Genomic DNA, 10,472 nt, shown 5'->3' with positions numbered 1-10,472 from the left:
ATCTGGATAAACTGAATTGAAAACCTTTTGGAAAGGATTCACCATTAATCCTTTCATGATATTTGAACCTCCTCCCGTGAATCACAAATGTCCTTAATAGCAATCCTTAAATGCCATTAAGGACATTTGTGATTGATGGGAGGAGGATGAAATATTAACATTAACAGGAGTTTGGAAGAAGTTGATTCCAGCCCTCATGGATGACTTTGAGGTCTCAGGATGTCAGTGGAGGAAGTCCCTGCAGATGTGGTAGAAATCACAAGACAACTAGAATTAGAATTAGGGCCTTAAGATGAGATGAAATTGCTGTAAACTCATGATGAAACTTGAACAAATAGGGAGTTGCTTCTTATGGACGAGCAAAGAAAATATTTTCTTGAGATGGAATCTAATCCAGGTGGAAATGCTATCAACATTGTTGAAATGACAACAAAGGATTTAGAATATTCCATAAACCTAGTTGATAAAGCAGCAGCAGGGTTTGAGAGGGTTTACTCCAATTTTGAAAGAAGTTCTACTGTTGATAAAATGCTGTCAAACAGCGTCACATGCTACAGGGAAATCTGTGAAAGGAACAAACTTCATTGTTTTAAAAAATTGACACATGCTTCCAACCTTCAGCAGCCCCCACACTGATTAGCCAGCAGTCATCAATATAGAGGCAAGACTCTCACCAGCAAAAAGATTATGACTTGGTAAGGCTCAGATATTCATTAGCATTTTTTAGCACTGACGTATTTTAACTTAAGGTATGTACACAGTTTTTTAGACATGCTATTAATTACTAATTAATAATTATTAAATACTCATTAGACTACAATATAGTTTAAGCATAACTTTTATAAGCACTGGGAAATAAAATGTTTATGCAACTAACTTGATTGTAACATTTGCCTTATTGAAGTGGTCTGGAACAAAACCCACACTATCTCTGAGGTGTGCTTGTAGGTTTTTGTTTGTAACATTTGCTTTACTGCAGTTGTCTGGAACCAAACCCACACTATCTCTGAGGTGTGCTTCTAGGTTTTTGGTTGTTCTTTGTTTTGAGATGGGGTTTCGCTCTGTCGCCTAGGCCAGAGTGCAGTGGCATGATCATAGCTCACTGCAGCCTCAAACTGCTGGGTCAAGTGATTTTTCTACCACAGCCTCCTGAGTAGCTGGGACTACAGGCATGCAGCACTATGCCTGGCTATGTTTTCTTAATACTTTTTTTGTAGAGACGGGATCTCACTATGTTGCCCACCTGGTCTTGAACTCTGGGGCTCAGGCAATCCAGCCACTTCAGCCTCCCAAAATGCAGCCATTACAGGCTTGAGCCACTGCACCCAGTTTGTCTGCAGTTCTTAAAACAAAAATGGCCAGGTGCGGTGTCTGACACCTGTAATCCCAGCACTTTGGGAGGCCAAGGCAGGTGAATCACAAGGTCAGGAGTTCAAGACCAGCCTGGCCAAGATGGTGAACGCAGTCTCTACTAAAAATACAAAAATTAGCCAGGCGCAGTGGCGGGCACCTGTAGTCCCAGCTACTCGGGAGGCCAAGGCAGGAGACTCGCTTGAACCCGGGAGGTGGAGGTTGCAGTAAGCCGAGATCATGCCACTGCACTCCTGCCTTGCGACAGAGCAAGACTCCATCAAAAAAAAAAATGTAATTTAAAAGATTAAAAGTTACGATAGATTTTTACAAATGTATATATCTACCATTATAGTATCATACAGAATGGTTTTACTGCCGTGAAGATTCTCTGTGCTCTGTGTATCCATCTCTTCCTTCCCCTTGGTCCATGGCAACCACTGATCTTTCTACTGATCCCATAGTTTCACCGTTTCCAGAACGTCATATAATTGGAATCGAACAGTACGTAGACTTTTCGGATTGGCTTCTTATTTTAGCAATATGCATTTAAGTTTCCTCCATGTATTTTTTTGTGGCTTGATAGTTCATCTCCTGTTAGCAGTGAATAACATCCTGTTGCCATTATACTTTTGTCAAGACTCAGAACGTACAACGTGACGAGTAAACGTGAATGTGCACTGTAAGCTCTGAGTGATAACGAAGGATCAAGGTAGGTTTCTGGTTGTTACAGGTGTGCTCCTTTGAGGCAGGAAGCTGTAGTGCGGAGGCTGTGTGTGGGGAAAGGGACATATGAGAAGTCTGTACTCTCTGCTCCGTTTAGCTGTGAACCTGCACTTCTCTAAAAAATAAAATTAGTTAAAATTAAAAGCAAAAAATTAGAAAAATTAAACATTACAATGTGTCATATAGTTTTCAAATCACAAGACAGAAAAAGACATAATAAAAGAAACTATAGAAAACAACAAGGATAGGAATAAAACATCAGTGATAGAAGGCAGAAGACAGAAACGTGGAGCCAAACACATTAATTTATTTTAATCATTAATTATACTCATTTATACTAATTTATATTGATTTAACATATTAATTCTGACTAAATGGCATTAAAAGAGGTCTGAGGAATTTGCATGTCACATTCTGGATGACAGGACTCGATAATATTAACTCTTTAGTTTGCTGTAAATCATTTAAAAATATGCTCAAATTCCAATAAAAATTCCAAGAAAAATATTTTCAAACAAGAACATGTGATTTTAAATCCATATATTGAACACACACATACAATGAGAGCCATTATTATAAAATTTACTATAAGATATTTAAGATTATTATCACTATCCAAAATTAAACAAATTTGAAATGGCACAAAAATAAACACATTAATGAAAGAGAATTAAAAACACAGAAATTGAGTGTAATTTTATCTAGTAACAGGGTAACATTTTAAACCCACAAAACAGAGAGATTGTTCCATTTGTGATATTAAAATATTGGGTAATGATTTGAGAATATAAAATGACAGAATTGAATCATGGTCCTACATCTTACATAAAAGTTAATTCCAGTATTAAATATAAAAAAAGAGAGAGAGAGAAAAAAGAAAATTAGATGTGTGTGTGTTTTATGACTTTGAGAATGAATGTCTTCTAAAATAAAAATTTCAAACAGAAACCATATAAAAAGGAATAAACCTAACGTACCTAAAATGTAAATTCTTATACATTTTAACACCAGGTAAATAGCACAAAACAAACTGGGGAAACTTTTACAGCAATTATGTTACATGAAAGTTAAAATCCTTATGACATATACAATGTATAAAACAGTATGATTACTGCTATTATTAATAGCATTATGATTACCTGGTCTTCCCGCGCACCAGTCCTCTTCTGGTGCCCTGTGGTGAAGCAGAGCCCTCCCTCTCTGGCCACAGTGAGGGATCCAGCAGGAACCTGTGCCTAAACCCACAGAGGGTGTGAGCCAAGCCAGGACATCACATTCCCTCCTGCGAAATGATGCAGATACCCACTCACGACAGAGATTTGGTCCCTCACTGGAAAAGCTGTGTAACAATTATTGCAGAAATTTGTTTCTTATGTTCCCAGACACATGGTGAAAGCTGGTCTGGAAGACTGATGTCCACATGCTAAGAGAAGCAGTCACTCATAACACACACACTGCACACACCACACCGTGTGCACATGCACACACACCCCACACACAGACACCAAACAGCACACACACCATGTGCACATGCACACACACCCCTCACACCCACTGCCCACACCCCATAAACACACCTACTGCACACACACCATGTGCACATGCATACACCCCAGACACCACACACACTGCACACACACCACATATAGACACCACACACACTGCACACACATTATGTGCACACACCCCACACACACTGCATACACACCATGTGCACACACACACCACAGACACCACACACACTGCACACACACCATATGCACATGCACACACTGCACACAAACACACTGCACACACACCATGTGCACACACACACCCCACATACACCACACACAGTGCACACACCCCACACAGACACCACACAAACTGCACACACACCATGTGCATATGCACAACCCAGACATCACACACACTACACACACCACTTCATGTGCACACACGCACCCCAGACACCACACACACTGCACACACACACCATGTGCACACACACACCCCATACACCACACACACACCACACACGCCATGTGCACATGCACACCCCAGACACCACACACTGCACACAGCAGACACCACACTACACACACGCCATGTGCACACGCACACACCCACATACACACCACACTGCACACACCACGTCATGTGCACATGCACACCCCACATGCAGAAGCCACACACACGGCACACACACCATGTACACATGCACACACACCACACACCATGCACGTGCACACACACACCCCTCAGACACCACACTGCACACACAACCAAGACACCACACGCACTGCACACACCCCACACACCATGTGCACACGTACACACACACCACACACTGCACGCACACCATGTACACATGCACACACCCCACACAGACACCACCCAGACACCACACACACTGTACACAGCACACCATGTATAACACACTGCACACACACCATGTACACATGCACACACACCCTGCACACAGACACCACACACTGCACACACCACACCATGTGCACACGCACACACACCCTAGACACCACAGACACCACACACTGCACACACCACACCATGTATACATGCACACACCATGCACACACACCATGTGCACTTGCACACACACCCCAGACACCACACACAGACACCACACTGCACCCACACCATGTATACATGCACACACCCCACACACTGTACACACACCATGTGCACACATGCACACCTCTGACACCACACACACTGTGTACACACCATGTGCACACACACCCCCCAGACATCACACACACCACACAGTATGTGCACACATGCACACACCCCCACACCACACACATGAATCTACTACACATACACCACACACATACAGCACCACACACATCACACGCCCCATACATACTCCCCACACACCACACACACCACATATACTCCCCACACACTGCACACGTACATACAGTGCCACACACATAGAGCACATACCTCACATACATACACCACACCACACACACATTCTACAAACACATCAAGCACACATCAAACACTACACACACCGCACACACACAGCACCATACACACACAAAACACACACATCACATACACCACGCACATATCACATGCACACACCACACATAGTACACATACACACCAAACACACATACACCACAAACACAGCACATATACACACCATGCACCACCCACATACTACACGCAGTATACACACATAACACACACAATACACTCCACACACACATATACATACCCCATGTACCTACTACACACACAGACCACACACACATATCATGCATACACCTGCACACACCTCACAGAATACATACAATCCTCACTTTTAGAAATTAATTTCGCTTTTAAGGAGCCTGGATAGTAAAGTATTTTATTGGCGTTTGAGTGAGCCAAGAAAATGCGTATAAATACACATGCATAACTATGAGGGCACAAGCAGCACTTTCAAAATCACAACATTAGATTAAACCGTGTAAATTTTTTATTGTTTTTAAAAAGTCAACTCTTTCTCATTTTACTAGAAAGTATTTACCAGAGTAAACTAGTGAGATTCTTCCTGAGGTCAAAAGACTTTCTGGAAAAACTTCTCCTTGATGAAATTGCACTTAAAACATCACTTCCATAGTGAACTATTTCTTTAAGATGTTCTTGGTCCTTTTCCTGTTATGTGGAATCGTCAATTCAAATTTTAAAAGTGACTATGAGATGTTTTTCATCTATTATTTAAAAAATGTTGAAGGGCTTTTTAATTCTGCCTTCAGCAGAGATCGACACACTCTGATTATGATGTAAAACTGAATACGTTACACTGACAGGCTTTCTCCTCTGCAGCGCCGCTATCATCATTATTAATAATGATTGAATGCTTTTACTCCATGCACAATCTATATTCTCTGCTTTATAAAGAATCGAAATCTAATTCTCACTATGAAGGCAGATAAAAGTAATCCCTTCAATCTACAGATGACTGAATCATTTACCAAAGCACTCAGACTTTAAATATAATTTATCAAATGTGTCTATATTTCTATGCATATAATTCATATAAAGAACATGTAGTTTAAATCATTGCACATTTTATGCTTTTAATCAGTTGTGATGGTCATTAGTATTTTTATCACATTTCCCCAAAGGTAGGCTAATTACTGTTATTATTTTCAGCTAAAAATATAAAAGGTATTTTCTATTTTTGATGACTTTGAAACATAACCCTTGGAATATAATATCTGTGTATAATATCTGTGGAAAGCATGAAAGTAATATTCAAACAGTATGCATTTTTTCCAGAATGAAAATTTCCTCTACAATAACATTCATCCTTTTTTCCTGATGGACACATAAAAGTCAACATTTCTAACATTGCTGGATGTTATTTACATTAAACTTGCCTCAGCTTCAGTTGTTGCAGAAACTGGGCAAGAGGCCACAAGGTACACAATACACATGCACAAAAAAAACTTGTATTATTATACTTACCTAAGTGTCTAAAGAGGTGGATAAATATATTAGATTGCTCCAGAACAAGGATTTTTATGGGGCCTATTGGAAAGTATGACTGCAGTTTGAGTGAGATGCCTGTAAGAGATTCAATTTGGCCACTATTTATTGAGTATCCAATTTTAAAAGTACTGACAGAAGGCTCATGAGATAGAAATTTTCACCTAAGTCTACTGGAAATGTGCTACTGGATGCTGTAGTAAACAGTGGTGTGGTAATTGTAAAACACATCTGATATCTAAACCTTTGTTTGTTTTTTACCTGAAATCTTTATGGGGGTGATTGTGTATGTCAATTTGAATCTTCCCATCAACAAGATAAATAAATAAATAGCCAGCCTACCTCGATAAATTAGTTCACCTTTTCGGCAGTGCTTCTCCTCCTTTGACAGCCACAAGATTCGCCCGGGGATCTCCTTAAAATGCAAAACCATAGACCACACTTTGACTAGCTTGGATAAGGGGCCAGAGCATTGAAATGAGTGTGTAGGTGACTGTGCTAAGTTTCTCCTGCTCATTTGGGAACTGGCTCACCATATAAATACAGCTTAGGACCTCTAGTCCTTGCTGGAAAAGAAATACACATACATAGGATGTGACTGTGCATATGGAATATCTGTTGTGTTCTGGACATTGTGCTAGACAACAGAGATAAGGAGTCAAATAATCCCTTGTCTGTATCTGAAAAGAGCTTCCGACACAGTGGCTTCTGAGGTCTTTGAAATGAGATTCACTTTCAGATTTGATTATTTCATTTATGATTTGATATTTTCATTGAACCTCATGATATGATAAAGTTTTCCAGAACCTGCTAGAACAATTGACTTTGCTTTCAGCATTATGAAGCCACTGGGGCATATAAGTAGTTCATTTATGTTTGTATTTAACCAGACAGGAACAAGTTGAGCTACTTTTCTGGCCACCTTTGTTTAGACCTGTTTTTTTTAGTTATTTTTGTTTGTTTGTTTTTGAAACGGGTCTCACTCTGTCACCTAGGCTGGAATGCAGTGGCGTGATCAGAGCTCACTGCAGCCTCTACCTTCTAGGCTCAAGCAATCCTCTCACCTCAGCCTCCTGAAAAGCTGCGACCACAGGCTCATACCACCATACCCAGCTAATTAAAAATATATTTTTTTGTACAGACAGGGTTTTTCCATGTTTCCTAGACTTGTCTCCAACTCCTGAGCTCAAGCAATCTGCCTGCCTCAGCCTCCTAAAGTGTAGAGCTGTGTTTTTAGTCTTTTATGAGCTGTTTTACAATGCAGTTTTGAATTGATAAGTTTGGATTCATTCTGATATTTACAGATTTAACATCCTACTTCACAAGATGCTCATAGCCTTGATCCATTACAGTAGCCACCTTGTCCATCTCTGCTCATAGCCTAAACTAACAGAAGCCAGAGGGAAGAAATGGAAGCCAACAAGAGTCCAGAACACACATTTTATAAGAGCATAAGAAATTTAAAAATAGCAAAGTATATCATGAAGTTTCTAATAGATATGTGTGGCTAAAATTTATTCTTAATCAATATATTCTATAAACTGGGAGAAAATATTAAACACATGAAAAGTAAGGAACTTGGGCTGGGCGCGGTGACTCACGCCTGTAATCCCAGCACTTTGGGAGGCTGAGGTGGGCGGATCACAAAGTCAGGAGATCAAGACCATCCTGGCTAACACGGTGCAACCCTGTCTCTACTAAAAATACAGAAAATTAGCCAGGCATGGTGGCGGGTGCCTGTAGTCCCAGCTACTTGGGAGGCTGAGGCAGGAGAATGCTGTCAACCTGGGAGGCGGAGCTTGCAGTGAACCAAGATTGCGCCACTGCACTCCAGCCTGGGTGACAGAGCAAGACTCCGTCTCAAAAAAAAAAAAGAAAGAAAAGTAAGGATCTTTTATTATTATTATATAACTAATATTGGTAAGCTATCGATTATTGCCACAATTTCAGATCCTGTTATTGGTCTATTCAGAAATTCAACTTCTTCCTGGTTTCATCTTGGGAGAGGGTACGTGTCAAGGAATTTATCCATTTCTTCTAGATTTTCTAGTTGATTTGTGTAGAGGTGTTTGTAGTATTCTCTGATGGTAGTTTGTATTTCTGTGGGATCGGTGGTGATATCCCCTTTATCATTTTTTATTGCGTCTATTTGATTCTTCTCTCTTTTTTTCTTTATTACTCTTGCTAGCGGTCTATCAATTTTGTTGATCCTTTCAAAAAACCAGCTCCTGGATTCATTAATTTTTTGAAGGGTTTTTTGTGTCTCTATTTCCTTCAGTTCTGCTCTGATTTTAGTTATTTCTTGCCTTCTGCTAGCTTTTGAAGGTGTTTGCTCTTGCTTTTCTAGTTCTTTTAATTGTGATGATAGGGTGTCGATTTTGGATCTTTCTTGCTTTCTCTTGTGGGCATTTAGTGCTATAAATTTCCCTCTACACACTGCTTTGAATGCATCCCAGAGATTCTGGTATGTTGTGTCTTTGATCTTGTTGGTTTCAAAGAACATCTTTATTTCTGCCTTCATTTCGTTATGCAACTATCAGTCATTCAGGAGCAGGTTGTTCAGTTTCCATGTAGTTGAGCGGTTTTGAGTGAGATTCTTAATCCTGAGTTCTAGTTTGATTGCACTGTGGTCTGAGAGATAGTTTGTTATAATTTCTGTTCTTTTACATTTGCTGAGGAGAGCTTTACTTCCAAGTATGTGGTCAATTTTGGAATAGGTGTGGTGTGGTGCTGAAAAAAATGTATATTCTGTTGATTTGGGGTGGAGAGTTCTGTAGATGTCTATTAGGTCCGCTTGGTGCAGAGCTGAGTTCAATTCCTGGGTATCCTTGTTGACTTTCTGTCTCGTTGATCTGTCTAATGTTGACAGTGGGGTGTTAAAGTCTCCCATTATTAATGTGTGGGAGTCTTACCACACCTTGAAATCACTGTGATTTCCATGAACTGACTGACAAAAACCACGAGGATGTAAGGAGGGTCAGAGGCTGTCTTACTGTCTGTAAGGCTGAGCTCACATCCACCTCACAGGAGCATTATGGAAAATTCAAGACTGCAACGCATGTGCTGGATGCATGCAACAAAAAAATATAACACTTCACTTCTCTAACTGTAAGAAAATACCTACATTTTAGATTGAAATTGTTTGAGCTTTAGATTTGAAATTATCTGAAATCAAGACTATTCTAAAAAGAAAATCAAACATATGACCGGAAATCTAACATGAAGCACATACAGAGAATTGATAGATGCTTTTAAATTACACTGGTAGTAGAGAAAAATGTAACATAAATTTTTATGCTCTGATTATAAGGACAAAGGGCATTTTAGAAAAGGCATTTGCCCCCTCTCTTAGAGCCTTCCACTCTGGCCCCCACAATGCCTGACAGAGCAAATCTGGGTCAGACTGGATGCAACCTGTGATTCCCAAAAGAGACAAACAAAACAAGGTTCAGGATGCTCAGTACTGCGATGGAATGCCAAGACACAGAAAAGCCATGTGTCAAGAAGGGGGGAGTTATTCTTTAGACACATCCTGATATATGTTTATCATTAAAGATCAGTGGCTTTTGTGAGTCTAAAAAATTAAGCCTTAAATGTTTTCATCAAATTCCAGTTAACTACCTGATTTATCTAGGTTATATTAACAGTATTATTTAGAATTTCACCTTGATATGAAGATGTCTGTGTAACTTTTACAATGATGTAAAACAAAGAGTAGGATTAGGGAGGGCACAGGCCACTGGTGCAATGGATAACGCATCTGACTATGGATGAAGGAATTTAGCCTGGAATAAGGAACTTTTATTTCCAGCTTAGTGACGCACACAAATTTTAAAAATAAAATAAAAACCATGTTTTATGTGATTCATGTTTCTCCTAATGCAAAGAAGACGGGTACTATTAATAAA

General features: G+C 39.9%; 1 long non-coding RNA gene across 1 annotated transcript; it reads right to left on the bottom strand.

The window, feature by feature from the left end:
* Positions 1–475: 475 nt before the first annotated feature.
* On the bottom strand, positions 476–3,581 carry LOC129137114 (uncharacterized). The gene is made up of 2 exons (XR_008539285.2): positions 3,216–3,581; positions 476–2,191 (listed from the first exon to the last, which is right to left on the bottom strand). It is a non-coding gene; the product is annotated as an uncharacterized LOC129137114 (long non-coding RNA).
* Positions 3,582–10,472: the final 6,891 nt, after the last annotated feature.

Source organism: Pan troglodytes, chromosome 16, assembly GCF_028858775.2.
Source record: "Pan troglodytes isolate AG18354 chromosome 16, NHGRI_mPanTro3-v2.0_pri, whole genome shotgun sequence".
NCBI classification, from domain to species: Eukaryota; Metazoa; Chordata; class Mammalia; order Primates; family Hominidae; genus Pan; species Pan troglodytes.
The sequence above is the reverse complement of the archived record's forward strand: the minus strand, read 5'-3'. Positions and strand labels throughout refer to the sequence as shown.